Raw genomic sequence first — 17,951 nt, 5'->3', positions numbered from 1 at the left:
CAGAGAGCAACAGAAACTTGCCCAAGATACAGAGAAGTGCAGCGCCTAGCACGGAGGCGCCACACCCAGTAGTGCGGCGCCTGGGGGCTAGGCGTTGCACTGCTGTATGTGGCGCCTGCTAGCTAGGCGCTGCACTGCTCTGTACCTATCCAGAGAGCAACAGAAACTTGCCCAAGATACAGAGAAGTGCAGCGCCTAGCACGGAGGCGCCACACCCAGTAGTGCGGCGCCTGGGGGCTAGGCGTTGCACTGCTGTATGTGGCGCCTGCTAGCTAGGCGCTGCACTGCTCTGTACCTATCCAGAGAGCAACAGAAACTTGCCCAAGATACAGAGCAGTGCAGCGCCTAGCACGGAGGCGCCACACCCAGTAGTGCGGCGCCTGGGAGCTAGGCGTTGCACTGCTGTATGTGGCGCCTGCTAGCTAGGCGCTGCACAAAGACTTAGTGTTTTTTTTGCCGTTCAGACTGTCATTTTCAGCCGCAATTCAACATTAACAAATACTGTCATTTCCAGTAAGGTTCAAATAGTGTAGAAAGAAGACATCATTTCTTAGAAAACAACCATCGCAATAAATTCAACTTTAACATAGAGCTACAATAAGTTCAAGTCCATCACTCTAACTTAAATGGCATAATGCTACAATAAGTTCAAGTCCACTATGGGTTCAACATTACTAAGATGGCTAGTGCTTTCCGCGCTTGCTGGCTCCTCCCCCCCTCTTCACACCTATCTTCTTCACCCTCCTAGGACGAGGAACCCGCTCCGGCTCCGGCTCCGGCTCCGGCTCCGCTGCCTCCACGTCGTCCATTTCGTCCTCCAAATAGGCATCCAAAGCTTGCATCCGCGAGGTGCCGACCGTCCTTTTGCCTCTTTGAGTGAAGTCCTCAGGTGTGTATTTGTTGATTCCCCTCCTAGGCTTTAACTCGTATGCGGACCGAGCATTGTACGTCCCCAAGACCATATCATCAGGAACCTACGCATTCACAAAAGATATGAAAAGACCGTGTGTGAAGATATAGTTAGCAATGCATCAACAATTGGATATATGCTCATGCCATACCTCTTGGGTGACCACACCCACATCCTCATCCTCCAAAGGATCAGAAGTAGGATCTGATGGTGTCGCCGACCTAGAACGTTCTGGTGATACATACTCGGGGTCACGACAACCGAAAAGGTTTGATAGCCGCCTTAACTTTTGGCCCTGGCGCTGCAACATGAACAACTGAATGAGACATAGAAAGTACCAACACAGGCTAAGTGCTAGTTTGAAGGAGATGTGAACCTTAATGAAAGCTCGAAGTGCACCTTCCCCATCGCTTTTGCCAGCCGGGGTCGTTTGCAGAATAGTGTCGGTCTCATCAGCTGCTTTCTTGATCTGGGCACGCTACGAAAACAAACGGTGTTAACGTGTTAGGTAAGTGAACATGTGAGTAGTGCGAACGGAAAAGCAATAAGGGCAAATACCACAAAGTTCATCATTGGAGCTGAAGGGATAACTGAGTTGCCTTTCCTAATCAATGAGTTGTACTGGTGCTGGGCAACCTCATCAAAAACGGTAGGTTCTTCCAAAATCTCTTCGGCGTACGCCGGCTTGCATACCTCCACACGGGTGCTTGCAAGAAACCAGGTGAGATAGTTGTTGAACGCGATCGGGCAGTGCTCACGAAGCTGGGCTCGTTTTCCAGCCCGAGCTTGCTCCACAGCATACTTGAACTGTATGATATACTTGTTGTGATGCTTGTCCCAATCCTTGATCTTCCGCTGCTTTCTCTTATCCAACCTGCAAGTTAGAAACAGAATATAAGCATCATGTAAACCGCCGAGAAGCCGCTAAGTGCTCAAGGTTTATTATATCTTACCCGTGTAGCACTATGTCCGTGTCCTCCCACTCTGGCGGGTGTGGCTGAAACAAACCAAACTGGCGGAACACCCGATGTGGCTGGTGAATCTCAACCGCCCAGTTGCATATGAGTGGAGTCCGCATATGCCAGAGATCCCTATCTCTAAGGCACATCGGATTCAGCTTGAACTCTATAGGGTTCCCAAAGCTATCTCCTTTTCCGTACGGTTCCCATTCAACCTACAAAATGGGATAGAATGCAAAATTGATATCGAGTTACGATAGAAGCATCAAAATCACTTATGGAATGTCGATTCACCTGCTCAGGCGTGAGCGCGTCCATCTCGCTCCTGTACAGCTTGTACATGACCGAGGGATCATCCGTCATCTCATTTAACAAATCCCACTTGTAAGCCCAAGTGGGGAGCCGTAGTGGGTCGCCTTTTTCGTCCCAATCATCGAACTTCACGACCTTCGGTCGTCCAACCGGCAAACGCTCCCAGCTCCATATGGAGAGTGCGAGCAAACAACCACCAATACCTCCAGATAGCCTACAAGAGGCTTCGTCCAACTGCACATACAAAAGAACTTGGTTGAATTAACGGCAAGATTGGATTCATAATGTACAAGTGAAGTGAAACAGAAACAACTTCTTACCTGTCTATACAAGTAAGCAAGTGCCGCCGAACCCCAACTCCATTTGCTATCGAAGACGGTCAACGCCTTCAGCCACATCCATGGAGCATTCTTGCCAGTGCCATCAGCAAACATAGTCCTGGATATAACGTACCACATGTAGACACGAGCATATGTCTTCACCGTGTCCTCATCAGCATCCTCAGGGCAATAACCAAAGTTCGATACAATCCACGAGAAAGTAGCACCGGCTGCGACTCTAACCTTCTTCTTGCCTTCTTCTTCTGGTTCACGAGGCTCCGGAGGAACATTACCAATAAGGGCAAACATCTGCTCGCGCCACCCATCAGAATCGGTGCTCATACATAAAGGAATCCCGTCAATAGGAAGACCGGTGATCATAGCTATATCCTGGAGCGTCACGGTCATCTCCCCGGTCCGAAGATGGAAAGTGTGTGTCTCCGGCCTCCAATGATCAATAAGCGCGGTGAGTGCTGGAGCATTGTTGGGTGGCGTCGACCGGCTAACCAACTGAATGAAAGGGAGAAGTCCTGTCTCCCTAACATACGGTGTGTACCGCTCGTCATAGCGCATCCACCCAAGGTTGACCCCGTGAGCCCGAAGCTTTAGAGGTCCAAGCTCCTACAAACAAACAGACAAATCATTACATATGTGGGTATGTGTTGGAAAAAAAACACGAAATTCATAACACCGGCAACTTTCATTATTACCTTCTGCTGCACCGACATAGCGTGCGACCGGTGTTGTTGGTCCCAGTGTTCATTGATAAGCCAAACCATCCTAACAATTTGAAAAAATCTTTCTTGTCAACACGATTATCTTTTGAATACAAAAAGGGTAAAGTACGGCTACTAGATGCAAAATACGAAGCATATGTATCCAAACCATTCTTGCAAGATTCAATAAACTAAACTAAGCTAGGGTTCCACAAATATTCATACATATACGTGTTCATACATATACTTCATACAAAAATATTCATACATATACCATAAGTTCTAATACATGCAAACTTCATACATATACTAAACTAGGGTTCCACAAATCAAACAAACACGGGTTGTAATACATGCAAAGTTCTAATACATGCAAGATTCAAATCTAATCAAATCAAACAAGGATTCCCTAAATCTTCAAAATATCATATTTTCTATGGATAGAAAGAAGGGGATCGGAGGAGAGTACCTTCTAGGATGGATTGGTGAAGAAATGCACGGACCAAATCGTCGGATCTGAAGGATTTGGGAGAGGGGATTGAGAGGGGGAGTGGAGAGGGCCGCCGCCGCGGCTTCTCTGTTCTTCTTCTGTAACTTGCAGTGGGGTGGGTGGGGGAGGAGAGGGCTGGCGCGGCTGGATCTATGTCACAGTGCAGCGCCCGCGGGCTAGGCGCTGCACATTACATGTGTGGCGCCTAGCACAGGGGCGTTGCACATTACGTGTGTGGCGCCTAGCTCGGAGGCGTCACACAGCTGGGGGGCGGGCCCAGGGGCTGCCACGGTGGACTCGTGTGTGGCGCCTCCGAGCTGGGCGCTGCACAGTAGGGTGTGGCGCCGTCGTGGCGGGCGCCACACAAAAAGGTTACGGCTGTGAAATTGTTTCGCGGACAGTTCATTTTGTGATTTGATTTCATCCACAGGTCAAAATAGTCAAATTTGCCGTTTTATGGCAGAATTGCGTACCGGTGGTCATGATAGCGGAATAGATCATGGGAGGGCCCCATTTCGGGTACCTCGCCCTGAGCAGGCCGGCGATTCCTGCCACGTGAGGGCACGCCATGGAGGTTCCGGTCATTACGCTGTAGGGGACACGGCGGCCATCGGAAAGCAGGCCGGTTGGTGAGACCTCCTGACTTACAGCGGCGATCACGCCCACACCTGGCGCCGTGATGTCAGGCTGCAACATATGCCTATATGGTCAGTCACATAAGACATGAGTTGATCGTGCTGAGACTGAGTATGTATCTTTTAACAACATGCTGTATGTGGTAAGCAATTTCAAAACATACAATGTCAAGAGTATGTATCTTTAAACCTTGAGGATTTGAGGGGTGATGGTGTTGGGCCCACGGGATGAGAATGCTGCCATCACCGGCGATGGCTTCACACCCACCTCTGCGTCCCTCATCTTGATGTAACCCACCGGCGATCTATATTGAAGATTGAAGGCAATCAGTGTCGGCCATCGGTTGTTAGTCGCATCCATGCATGATGCATCCATGGAGTAACTATATGTAATGTAGCTAGGTTACCCGGTGGACTGGAGGTAGTTGAAGATCTCCTGGCACTGGGAGTAGGAGCAGTGAGCCGTCGGGATGATATGCGGGTCGGTGATGATGCTGGCTCCGCTGGCGGCGTCGTTGCAGAGTACCATGCCGACGCCGCCGGCCTGCTTCACCACCTGCCCCTTGGCGGCTCGGCCTCTCGCTCCTGTGCACACAACTATCTTGCCCGCCACCTTGGCACGGTCCAGTGAGCCCGGCAAGCACAGCACCCTGCACGCAACACATGTGCACATCTTACCAACAATTCCCAGTACTACTAGAAATGCATCGATATATACTACTCCCTCTGTTTTGAATTACTTGTCGTAAGTATGAATGTATCTAGATGTATTTTAGTCTAGATACATTCATTTCTGCGACGAGTAATTTGAAACGGAGGGGGTAGTACCACTATATCTTGAACAGGATCTTCTTTATCAGAACAAAAAATCTGATCATGAGATCATGATCTTAAGAGTTGACTTCCCAAATACAAAAAGAGATCTTACGAGTTGGCTACAGATTGTCCTGCAGAATTGGCCTTCTCCCCGCTGATCATCTCAATTGGCTCGTTGGCAGGCAGAGTGCTGTTTGATAGACTTTGTCCCTGCAACTTAATTAGTTACCGTGATAGTCTTGGCACCGATGACGACATCGGCGGGGAAGATTCTGTCCATGGTGCTCGCACCGACCGTGAGCATCCACGGAGCCACATTGGTGACCGAGCCTGCCACCGGGCCCGAGTTGCCGGCAGCGGCGACGACGACAACCTCCTGGGTGACTGCAAACGCCGTGCCAATCGCCATCATGTCGGAGAGATAGTCGGTTGCCGGGGCGCCGAGGGAGAGCGAGAGCACCTGCACGCCATCCGCCACCGCGGTGAGTATGGCCATGAGGATGTCCAGGTCGGAGCACCCTGGCGCGAAGCACGCCTTGTACGAGGCCACGTGCGCCCGCGGCGAGCCGCCCTTGGCCGTGCCCGTCCCGCGGCCGAAGGGGCCCACGTTGGGCACGAAGCCGCCGCCAGCCGTGGACAGCGTGTGCGTGCCGTGCCCCACGTAGTCCCACGGCGAGTTCAGATCGGTCTCGTTCAGCTGCTGGCCGTTGACGCCGCCATTCTCCTCGCTCATCGCCTTGATGCCTCGCACCGATCAACTTGCTGCATGGATGCATGCGTGCACCGTGTCAGTGGGTTGCTAGCTAGGATTTCTTTCCCCCCACAAAGCTAGCTACTCCCTCTCTCTGTATTTATCTTTGTATTCTTGGTTTCGTCCCGCTTCGTTTGGTTCCGCTTTAATTAATTTTACATACGCTATTTGATTTCGTTACTTGCCATCCGTTCTGGCCCAACGGAGGAAGCGCATCTGGCGGCGCAATGTGGCCCAGGTCCGGAGAAAAATAAATTTGCCGATGGGTTCGAGCTCATAATCTGCCAACCGGCCAGGGCCGGGCCGGTAAATTCCGGGGCCCTGTGCGAAACTAAAAAAATGGGGCCCTGTTTTACTAAAATGAACTAATGAGCTATTATCATGTAGTATATGATATAGTGTCTTATATAATAATTGGATATGTAAAAAAATCATACCTATTCAACTCCTGTTTGCATAATACAACACTGTGTTGTTTAACAAGGCGGCAAGAACCGATCTCTAACAATCTCTGTCAAAAGTTAATTAGGATTTATGAAATTAGAAATTAGGAGTAGGAGCCAAAGATAATTATAAAGGACTCGCTAGCGGCAGGCTACCTGTTTTGAAGCCGTGAAGCACCTGGAGTCGGTCGCCGGTCGATCTGACGAGGCGAGATCGATCCGACGAGGTGACAAATATAGAACTTAGGAGAGGAAGGCAGCAACTGCAGCGGCGTGAATTACTTGCGGCTTGCCGATCGATACGATGAGGCCTGAAGGCATGAGGCGATGAGGCGATGAAGGCTGAGGGCATGAGGCGAAGCCGCGAAGGAGACCATCCCGTTTCCTGTAACGACGCCGCCGCACCTGCTATTAGGGGTTTGCGATCGATCTAGTCCACGATCTCTTTTTTTTTCTTGAGAGCGACAATCCCGTTTCCTTCTCGATCGAGGCATCGAACAACATTTTTTTAAGAAGACGAGCGGCAGCGTCCCAACGGCAGCGCACCCAGCGGCCCAGGGCCTGCTATGACAGTTTTTTCTTTAAAATACTAGGCCTATGTATAAATTTTGGGGCCCCAAAAAATTAGGGGCCCTGTGCAGGCTGCACATTTTTTACAATTATAGGCCCGGCCCTGCAACCGGCCATGCACAGTTTGTTAAACTGACTCAGCTAGAGATATGAGTGGATTTTTGGGCGGTGCACTGTGGCCCAGGTCTGGAGAAAAATAAATTTGCCGATGGTTTGATCACATAACCTGCCAACTAGCCACGCATAGTTTGTCCAACTGACCTAGCTAGAGATACGAGTGGATTTTTTTTTCACGTCGCAACGCACGAACCCTTTTGCTAGTGTATAACAAAAATCATATAATATACTAGTACTCCGATCCGTACTTCCTCCTTCTCATATATAAAACGCTCTTATATTATGGAAAATTACACTCTCCAAGAGCGAACTTCTGGGTAGCCTCTCGACCATGCCACGTCCGCACAGGCACTGTTTGAGCGATGACAACGGTTGGCCTCAAGGGCCTCATTTTGGTTGTTCTCGTTGGGTCAAACTGGTCCAGATATCACCTCCCCTGCTTTCCCTTCCCCTCGAAGCAAACTTCCCTCACCTTTCCTTTTCATTCGAGCGCACGCAACACCTCCCCCCTTCCCTATCGCTTCCTCAGACAGGCCGCCGTCCCATCTCCCCTTCCCTCTCCTCTCTCTTGCCCCGTTTCTCCTTTGCCTAAACTCCAGATCCATGGAGGTAGCTGACATGGTCGTACGCACTAGATCGGCAGCCAAGCAGTCTGCAATGACACCAAGAAAGCCGAGATCCAAAGGCGCCGCCCCAGTCTCTCCCCGCCATCGGTCGCATGCCCAGGTTTCTCTCTCTCTCTCTCCCTCTCTCTCTCTCTCTCTCTCTCTCTCTCTCTCTCTCCTGCGACAGCTTGAGAAGGGACGACGTCGGTGGCTTAGCTCCGTTTCTATGAGATGGAGGAGTTTGTGAAGCCTTGCTGCCCCTTTGATTTGGGAATAGAAATCACTGGCAATACGTATTTTAGATTAGAGTGAAGTGCATCATAGGTCCTTAAACTATTTTAGAGGTGTCACGTAGGTCCTCGAACTATGAAAACCGTCATTTAGGTCCTGGTTTGTGCAGAGATCACATAAGCTTACTGTTGCCAATTAGGTGTTGTAGAAATATGTAAGTTTCACAAGCACTGACTTGAGAGTATGATGTTCTCTGTCTGCTTATATGAACCTGATGGTGAAGAAATAGAGCTATTAGTTGACGTAATTTATGTGTGAAGTGATATTTTTGTTAGGTTTCTGCATGATTTCAGCCGTTGCTCATGCTGCCTATAAAGCTACTGGTTTCTTGCATAGATAAGACATTCTCTTCATCTTACACCAATAGGCCGTTCTGTAATTTACTTCCCCTAAAATATTCCATACATACAGGCTGAAGCCTTCTTTTGATGGTAGCAAATAAATCAAGGGAACCATGGCCCATGGGTGATGCTTTGGGAAAGATAGATATACATAAATTTGGACTATTTGGTGCCATCATACTTCTATGATTACCACGATGAGCACATTCTTTCTTAATTCCTTTGTACTCCCTCCGTCCCATAATGTAAGACGTTTTTTGGCTCTAGTGTAGTGTCAAAAAACGTCTTACATTATGGGACGGAGGGAGTACTTGATATATTTTGTTCTCAATTAAACCACCCATTTGAGATTGAAACATCACGGTGATTCGGGTGTTCTTTTAAGACTTGGGTCAACAACTTCAGGTTGAGTTAGTATTGTCGTCTCAATATGATATGTCATTTTTATTGTCTTGGAATTTTTCTGGGACACAATAGGTCTTATATCGCTGCTATTTGATGAATACTTTATTTCAAACTGGACATCTAAGTAGCCGGCAAATGCAGTCCAACAAGGTGCATGGCAATAAATACGTTTTTGTTATGTTTCGCAGCAAGAGACTTTAGTAGTTTAATATTCATCTGATGCTTCCTGATTATATATGTATGTTGTCAAAAGGGGCTAATCTATTATTTTGACTACTTTAGTGGCTACATTCTGCAACACATCATTGTCTTTATTTGATGGTGGTTCAGAATTTTGCACTGATTACCTCCAATTGTTCTTTTACATCTCAGGTAAATGAATTTCCATATTTTATATTAAAGGAAGTTTAAAGAATATTGCTTTTGTTGGATGTTACATGCCTTACAAAAGGAAACACAAGAGGAGTTGCATTGGTGATCATAGGATCGATGAGGATAGCTGTGCAGCAAGGGCACAAAACTCTAATGCTTCTTTTGGTTCATAGGATAGGATTATCATAGGAATAGGAATCTTGTAGGAAATGAGATGACATGTATCTCAAATCCTATGAGTAGGAATAGGAAACAAGATGTCATTTGGTTGACACCAAAGTAATTTTTCCATTGAGTCTAGGCTCTTTTTTATTTTCCTATGAAATGTGGAGGATAGGAACCAATCCTATGTAGGAATAGGAATCCATTCCTATGAACCAAAAGGCTCTAAAGGAAAAAATCCTATAAGAATCCTATCCTCTAGAATTCCTATGAAATTCCTCTAAACCAAAGGAGGCCTAAGTGGGTGGCGGCAGGGGTGTTTAACAAATTGAAGGGGGTCCTGTGAATTCTTGAGTTGTTGCTATGTGCAATGATGGTACATATAATGTTGGTAAAGTTTTTTTTCTTCTTTTGATTTGAATGGCAAGGAAAATATTGATTCATTTCACGTCATCATCTTATTTTATTGTTTATTTTTTCTGTGCTGCCGAGTAAAGCTTTGCTTTTGTTTATTAAGGCAAACTTTCATCTTGTAGAGAAAAGAAAACCCATAACTTCATTCTAACAAATCTTATTTTGCTATTACTAGAAGACAAATGTGTGTGAACCTGTGAAATGACCACATAGAACGTGGTGAGGCGCATCAGCAATACAAATGCGCACATATACGCCTCAAGAGGCACGCCACGGGCGTGCCCCAACCACTAGTTGGTAATTACTTGTTGCAGCTGGGACTGGCTTCACATTCGCCGCGCCAACGCGACTTCGATAAGGCGGGCAAGCTGCCGTCGTCTCTGAAGCTTGGAGATATTGAGGATACACCTTTGTACATGCGTGCAAAAAATGAGACATATCAGCATCACGTCAGAAGTGGTGTTGGTATGCAAACGGCAAACGGGTAATCTCTGAAGGGTGGTGGATGGGCTCATAGCGCAGTGGCCAACGAGCGGTGGTGTAACCTGGCTGACGCAGGTTCGCGCCTCGGCTCGGACACTGTTGTCTCACATTCTTCTCTTTAATAAAAATCAGTAGGGGCCTCTCCCCCTACCGGTCTAGTTTTTCACTCCCTTGGTCCTAAAATTCTTGTCTTAAATTAGTCTAGATACAGATGTATCTAATACTAAAACATGACTTGATGCATCAATATTTAGACAAATTTAAGATAAGAATTTTAGGACGGAGGGAGTAATCTCTAAAGGGTGCTCTCCAGCTTTGGCTATTTCAATCAACTGAACTAAGAATGCTCAAAGACAGCTAGGGCCGGAGGGTACCCTAACAAGTAGTCATCATATGCTTGGTCACCAACTCGCCATAATGCATATGGAACGTCGGAGGCTCGCCATATGGCACGCAAACTAAGAGTCGTAATATTCAAGCTTCCAAATTCCATTTACCTCATGGGACCCATTCGCCAATGGGACATCTTTATTCCAATATCCATTCCATCCCCATTTGTGGTCCCTATTTGTGGCAGGGACCACGTGAAATTTCATTTACGCCACATTTTGTTTTGATGAAGTGTACTCCAAAAATTGACCATAAAATGCGAAATATAGGTGCTGAGAGACAAGATATGAAGGACGCTCTATAATTCATTGCAATAACGGCCCATATGGTGATTCTATTAGAGTTGTTTTTTTTTTGCTGCATGCGCTTCATGCATGGCGGTTATTATGGAGTTTGGATGTTTTTTTTTACTTCGTTAGAATTGCTCTAACACTACAATTTTCATGTGTACGAGTTGATCACTTTATGAGATTTGAGTTGAATTCAAGTAAAGTTCGGCTTGTTAGAGCATCTACAGTCGGACTTACCAAATATGATCCCATAAACGCTCGTGGACCTGGCTGACGCAGGTTCATAGCGCAGTGGCAAACGAGCGGTGGTGTAACCTGGCTGACGCAGGTTCGCGCCTCGGCTCGGACACTGTTGTCTCACATTCTTCTCTTTAATAAAAATCAGTAGGGGCCTCTCCCCCTACCGGTCTAGTTTTTCACTCCCTTGGTCCTAAAATTCTTGTCTTAAATTAGTCTAGATACAGATGTATCTAATACTAAAACATGACTTGATGCATCAATATTTAGACAAATTTAAGATAAGAATTTTAGGACGGAGGGAGTAATCTCTAAAGGGTGCTCTCCAGCTTTGGCTATTTCAATCAACTGAACTAAGAATGCTCAAAGACAGCTAGGGCCGGAGGGTACCCTAACAAGTAGTCATCATATGCTTGGTCACCAACTCGCCATAATGCATATGAAACGTCGGAGGCTCGCCATATGGCACGCAAACTAAGAGTCGTAATATTCAAGCTTCCAAATTCCATTTACCTCATGGGACCCATTCGCCAATGGGACATCTTTATTCCAATATCCATTCCATCCCCATTTGTGGTCCCTATTTGTGGCAGGGACCACGTGAAATTTCATTTACGCCACATTTTGTTTTGATGAAGTGTACTCCAAAAATTGACCATAAAATGCGAAATATAGGTGCTGAGAGGCAAGATATGAAGGACGCTCTATAATTCATTGCAATAACGGCCCATATGGTGATTCTATTAGAGTTTTTTTTTTTGCTGCATGCGCTTCATGCATGGCGGTTATTATGGAGTTTGGATGTTTTTTTTTGACTTCGTTAGAATTGCTCTAACACTACAATTTTCATGTGTACGAGTTGATCACTTTATGAGATTTGAGTTGAATTCAAGTAAAGTTCGGCTTGTTAGAGCATCTACAGTCGGACTTACCAAATATGATCCCATAAACGCTCGTGGACGCGCCCGGGCAGTGACCGGGCGTGTCCATTTTGAGCCCCTATATGTCCATCCATGCAACCACACTGCTCATTTTCTTTCTCATATGTCTGGTCATTTGCACGTGATTGGTGGAGATGAAGAGAGAAAAGAAAAAGAAAGAAAAAAGGTGGTCCAGGGTGGGCCGCTTTCTACATGGAGGATTGACCGGGCGCATTCAGTCGTGTCCGCGAGCCCTCATATCCTTCCTACATTTGTCCTCAATATAAGGATTCACGGACAACCCACACATATAGGGATGATATGAGGGGTCTGGTTGGGTCACTTTTTTCTTCACTCTTTTATCCGATCACTGACCAGCCGTGTTCGCGGATGTTTGAGGAGGATTTTAGGATGCTGGTTGTAGATGCTCTTACTATGTAGTATGGTTTGATTCTGTTTTGGAGCATATCGTGGTGCCAGTAGATATGATTCAGCATGTTACGATTGGAAAACATCGTGGAGTGTGTAGCATTTTATGCATCTCCAGACTCGAGGGATAACTAAGAGTCGTGGGACGTGGTGCTCATTAGGCTGGTCACAATGGGCAAGAACATAAGTTAGGAACTTACACATTTTTCTAGACTATGTTACTACCTCTATAGTGGGTAGGAATATCTATGTAGTGTCATGCAACCATGTATTTATTAGGTTATAGACTCATTGTTTCTTGGAGTGTGTGATGTTCCGGTAACTTAGCTAGTTACCACAAGCACCTCTCTCTTCATTAAATATGTGCCACATAAGCAAAGTTGCATTGGAGTGTATGATGTTACTCCTAAATTCCTTCCCATTGTGACCAGCCTTAGTTATTAGAAAAAGGGAAATGTTTCCCTCCAGCACACCGGCGGAACGCTCGGCCGGTCGCATGTGAGTCATACGATTTCACTTTATCGAAGGACGCGCTAGCGCTGCCCACATGGCCCACCACCGCTTATCCCTCTCAATTCTTATCCCGTACATGAGTCTCTGCTCATACGCTCCATCGCAGCCACTCCTTTTCCTCTGTCTTATCCACTCTAGCCCATCGTCATCTACCTCCTGCTGCTATCCCCTTCCTCCATGGATGAGCTCAGCCTTCCCATCTCTAACCAAACGCGAGCCGGCCGTTCCCCTATCTTCTCAAGTGTGAGATCCCATCCACATCGCCCATCTCCCTTCCTTCCTCGTGTTTGTTCCCCATCTGCTGCGTCATGGGTCGCTGTGAGGCGGACCGGGCACCAACGCACGGGGCCAAGCGGCGATGCTCGCCGGCTGCGACCAGTGATGCTTCAGAGGGGAGCCGGAGCTGCAACGGGGAAGGCTCGGTGCTGCGAACATCGAACAGAGATGCTGGAACCAGCGATTCCAGAAGATACAACGGTGGCGTGAAAAGCTACAACGGTTGTCGAATTTTGCTGGAACCGGCCATGCTTGCAGCTATGCCGCCGCCGAAAGCTGCAACCGTTGCCGGAGATGCTGGAATCAGTGTTGCGCGGAGCTGTGACGAGGTGAAGCTACAACGGTTATCGAGTATTATTTGTTGGGGTGGCCGGGTGGGGGTGGGGAGGAGGGGGGGGGGGGGCGACTGCCCCCACCCTGAATGTTGTCATCTCTAATATCTGCCATAAGCACACCATAGTTTCCTGTCAAAAAATATATATCAAGCATGCCCCATGTAAAAGCTAAGAAAGCGACTATCATTTACTACTTGATTATGAAACAAAATAATTATTTTATGATCGATTTCATAGTCATCTGACGCTGCATTTCTCATCTTCAACTTATGGTTGCACGACTACTATTGATCTCACTCCTAATGGTTATCAATGACCTGATGAGGAAATAGCAAAACTAGAAGATTAAAGTTATACCGAAAAAGGCTTTCGCCCCGCTTTATAAATAAAGCAAACCGCCAAGAGCACATACAAGACGAGTTCAATAAACACACACACAAGTCACGCAACAGAGGTCCAAAGGTACTGCTGAGGGCGCAGCTCAACAAGCCCAAAAAAACTCAACACAATATAAAAGACAGCTCAGCCCGGCCCAAGGTCGAAGCCAGAGCTGCGAGCAACACATGCCTAATAAGGCTCAGGAGGTGGCGGCGGAGGGGGCGGCGACAGATGGACGGCCATCGAGCGGAGGTCGGCGATGAAGGCGGAGATGGCGTCACGGTCCCGAGGGCGGCTAAGCGGCCGTCAGAGCTGCAAGTAACCAGACAGTTTGTAGAGGGCGTCAGTAGAGCGTCGGAGAGGGGAGCACTGAATCACAAGTTTATTGCGATTAGTCCAAAGGGTCCACGCGAGCACCCCAATCTCAAGCCACCTAATGTGGCGAGATGGGAGCGGGGAAGCCTATAGTTCGGCAAAAAGGCCGGGGAAGTTGGAGTGGCACCAATTCCCGCCAACTGCCTCCCTAAAGCAGCTCCTGACAAACTGCGCAGACACACAGGAGAAGAAAATGTGATTCGAGTCTTCAGGGGAGTCGCAGAGGGGGCAAAGGCCCGAGCCCGGGCCATTGCGCTTTCGGACCTCGACACCCGACGGGAGCCGACCACGGATCCATTGCCACATAAAGATCCGGATTTTAAGGGGCAGTCTAATGGACCAAACTGCCTGGAGGGGGGGAGGGGCAGAGGAGGGGGCGATAGCCGCATAGAGGGACTTGGTGGAGAATTGACCCGAAGGTTCAAGGTGCCATCGGACCTCATCCGGACCAACGTCGACTGTCGGCTCATGGAGGGCAATACAATCAAGCAGCTCATGCCAGGCGGCAACTTCTAGAGGCCCAAATGGCCTCCAGATCGCGAGGCGCCCTAGGTCAATAAGGGCCCGCTGAACTGAGATTGTAGGGGCGACAGCGATGGAGAAGAGGTCGGGGAAGCGGACAGCGAAGGGCGCGTCCCCAGCCCAGCGGTCGAACCAGAATAGGGTCGCGGCTCCGGAGCCAACCGATATGGAAGTCCCAATGCGGAGGACGGGAAGCAGCTGGATGACCGACTGCCAGAACTGGGACCCGCCCGACCGCTGGCAGAAGGCCAAGGGTTGACCACGCAGGTATTTGTTCCGAATGATGTCTAGCCACAGGCCGCCATGGCCCTGAGAGATGCGCCAGAGCCAGCGGGAGAGGAGGGCAATGTTCATGCGCTTAGAGCACATGATGCCAAGCCCCCTGGTCCCGAGGCTTGCATATGTCGGGCCAACTAACCATATGATACTTCTGCCTGTTATTGTCTCCCGCCCAATAGAAGCGAGATTGAATTTTAGCAATCTCGTGATGAAGAGTCTCGTGGAGACTGTAGAAGCTCATAAGGAATATGAGGAGACTAGAGAGCGAGGAGTTGATGAGGATTGTCCGGGCCGCCTTCGAGAGCCAACGACCTTGCCACGACTCCATACGCGTTTGCAACTTGGAGACCGTAGGGCGAAGGTCTGCCACAGTGAGCCGGGAGTCGCTGATGGGCGTTTCCAAGTAAGTCGTAGGGAAGGAGCCCAGGCGGCAGTTGAGGCGGTTGGCAATGCCGATGGCCTCAGCCGGGGAGTAGCCCATCACCATCACATCGTTTTTATCGAAGTTGATCTTGAGACCAGACAAATGTTGGAAGCAGAGGAGGAGGAATTTGAGACTAGCGACGTCCGCATCCGAGCCTTCGACCATGATGATGGTGTCGTCAGCGTATTGGAGCAATGAGATGCCCGTGCCGCCGGTCAGGTGAGGGGTGATGCCACAGATATGGCCAGCAGCCTTGGCTTTGTCCAAGATGGCCGCAAGGGCATCAACCACCATATTAAACAAGAACGGGGAAAAGGGGTCACCCTGTCTCACGCCACAGGATGTGGGGAAGTAGGAGCCAATCTCCCGTTAGTGTTAACGGCCGTGCGTCCACACGACACCATCTGCATCACCCGAGTAACCCAACGGTCATCGAAGCCTTTTCGCATGAGAACTTCCCGAAGGAAGGGCAAACTAACAGTGTCATAGGCCTTATGAAAATCTATCTTCAGAAAGACCGCTTTGAGGTGCTTGGGGCGGACTTCATGAAGGATTTCGTGGAGGACCAACACCCCATCTAGGATATATCAGCCTTGGATGAAGGCCGATTGGTTGGGGTGGGTAATACGGTCGGCCAGTAGGGTCACCCTATTGGCGTACCCTTTTGCCAGAATCCGGAAGATCACGTTAATCACCGTGATAGGGCGGAACTGGCGGATGTCGGTAGCACCAGGGATCTTGGGGATGAGCGACATCTTCCCGTAGTTCAGGCGACCGAGATCGATGGACCCGACATAGAACTCGTGAAAGATAGCCATGATCTCCGGCTTAATCACATTCCAGAAGCTCTGGAAGAACTTGACTGGAAGACCATCCGGGCCAGGGGCCGAAGATGGGTTCATGCCCTTAATGGCCGCCCAGACTTCGTCCTCAGAGAAGGGGGCCGTAAGGGCCGCGTTCTCAGGGGCGGAGACCAGCTGACGACCAGACCAACAGTCATGGGCAAGGGATAAGCCGCTCCGAGGAGCGGCGGTGAACATGGCCCTGTAGAAGCCGTCGACGTGGGACCTAATGTCCCGCGGGGATTGAAGGAGGGCCGAGCCATCCCAAAGGAGGGGGATGGTGTTGCGCCTGCGACGACCATTCGCGATGGCTTGGAAGTAAGCCGTATTCGTGTCACCTTTCAGGACCCATTTCTGGGCGCCACGCAGACGCCAGTAAGCCTCTTCGTCCGTGTAGATGATAGAGAGCTGGTCTTCCAGGTCGTAACGGGATAGCCACTCCTCGGGGGAGAGGCCGTGCGCGTCGGCCTGAAGATCCAGGACTTGGATCGCAGACAGAAGAGCCTTCTTGCGCTCACGGAGGTCACGCCCCAGGTTGGCGCCCCATCCCTTCATGAACTGTCGGCTCCGTTTGGCACAGCTGTGCTAGGAGTCGACCGCCGAGGAGGGACAGGCAGAGGACAGGGAGAGAGCCCGAGTCTCCGCCCAACGGGCACCGACCGCGTCCATGAAGCCAGGTTGGGACAACCAGAAGGTCTCAAACCGGAAGCGCGGTTGGACCGGGGGGCGTTCGTCAGTAGAGGAGAGGAGGAGGGGGACGTGATCAGAACCAATCCGCGTGATGGCCCGAAGGGAGGCTAGAGGGCAGCGGAGGTCCCATTCCGGGGAGACTAGGACCCGGTCTAGAACAGACTGGGTCGGGGCAGACTGACGGTTGGTCCAGGTGAACCTGGCACCAACCCGGTCGATCTCGCGGAGGCCAAGATCAGCAATGCAGTCGTTGAACACTTGCATAAGACCGAGGTTGACGTTGGCATTGCTCTTGTCCTCCACGCATCTAAGGAGGTTAAAGTCACCCCCTACCACCACCGGCAGCGATGCCAACGACACCTTCCGGTGAAGCTCCTCGAGGAAGGCAACAGATCGGCTGTGATCGAAAGGGCCGTAGACAATAATGACCTCCCATTTGAAGTTCAGGGAGCGCTCGAAAAGCTCCATGCTAACAAAGAACTGGCCCCGGTCCATACTGCCCACCTCGAAGGTGGCATCCTTCACACCTAGCAGGATGCCACCGGAATGGCCCGCGGTCCCACTAGAAGGGAGCCAATGCCAGGCGAAAAGGTGGGAGCTCAAGCGGTCAAGCTCCGGAAGGGAGAACTCCGAACGCATGGTCTCTTGGATGGCCACAATGTCAATGTGCTCGTCACGAATGTACTCGATGAGTTGGCGGCGGCGACCATCGTGGCCGAAACCGTGGATGTTCCAGAATAAGGCACGCATCAAGCAGCCATTGAGGGGCTGCTTGACCCCAGGACGTGAGATGCGCTTTGCGCGCGAAGGGCAGCCGTCCGAGAACGGGTACGACCCCGGAGCTCGGTAACGGCCAGGGGGGAATCCCACCAATCCGAGGAGGGGGAGGAGGTCTCGGGTCCACTGACACGGATGACGAGTCAGGGGGTAGGAGCAGGG

The 17,951-nt window shown here is 49.6% G+C and overlaps 1 long non-coding RNA gene and 1 pseudogene across 1 annotated transcript; one reads left to right on the top strand and one right to left on the bottom strand.

The window, feature by feature from the left end:
* Nucleotides 1-17,951, bottom strand: part of LOC123187061 (subtilisin-like protease SBT5.4) — a 31,741-nt pseudogene that overhangs the window by 12,273 nt on the left and 1,517 nt on the right.
* Nucleotides 7,477-9,636, top strand: LOC123187062 (uncharacterized). Its single transcript, XR_006493799.1, has 2 exons — nucleotides 7,477-7,765; nucleotides 8,347-9,636. It is a non-coding gene; the product is annotated as an uncharacterized lncRNA (long non-coding RNA).

The sequence above is a fragment of the Triticum aestivum genome, chromosome 2A (genome assembly GCF_018294505.1).
Source record: "Triticum aestivum cultivar Chinese Spring chromosome 2A, IWGSC CS RefSeq v2.1, whole genome shotgun sequence".
Classification (NCBI taxonomy): Eukaryota; Viridiplantae; Streptophyta; class Magnoliopsida; order Poales; family Poaceae; genus Triticum; species Triticum aestivum.
The sequence above is the reverse complement of the archived record's forward strand: the minus strand, read 5'-3'. Positions and strand labels throughout refer to the sequence as shown.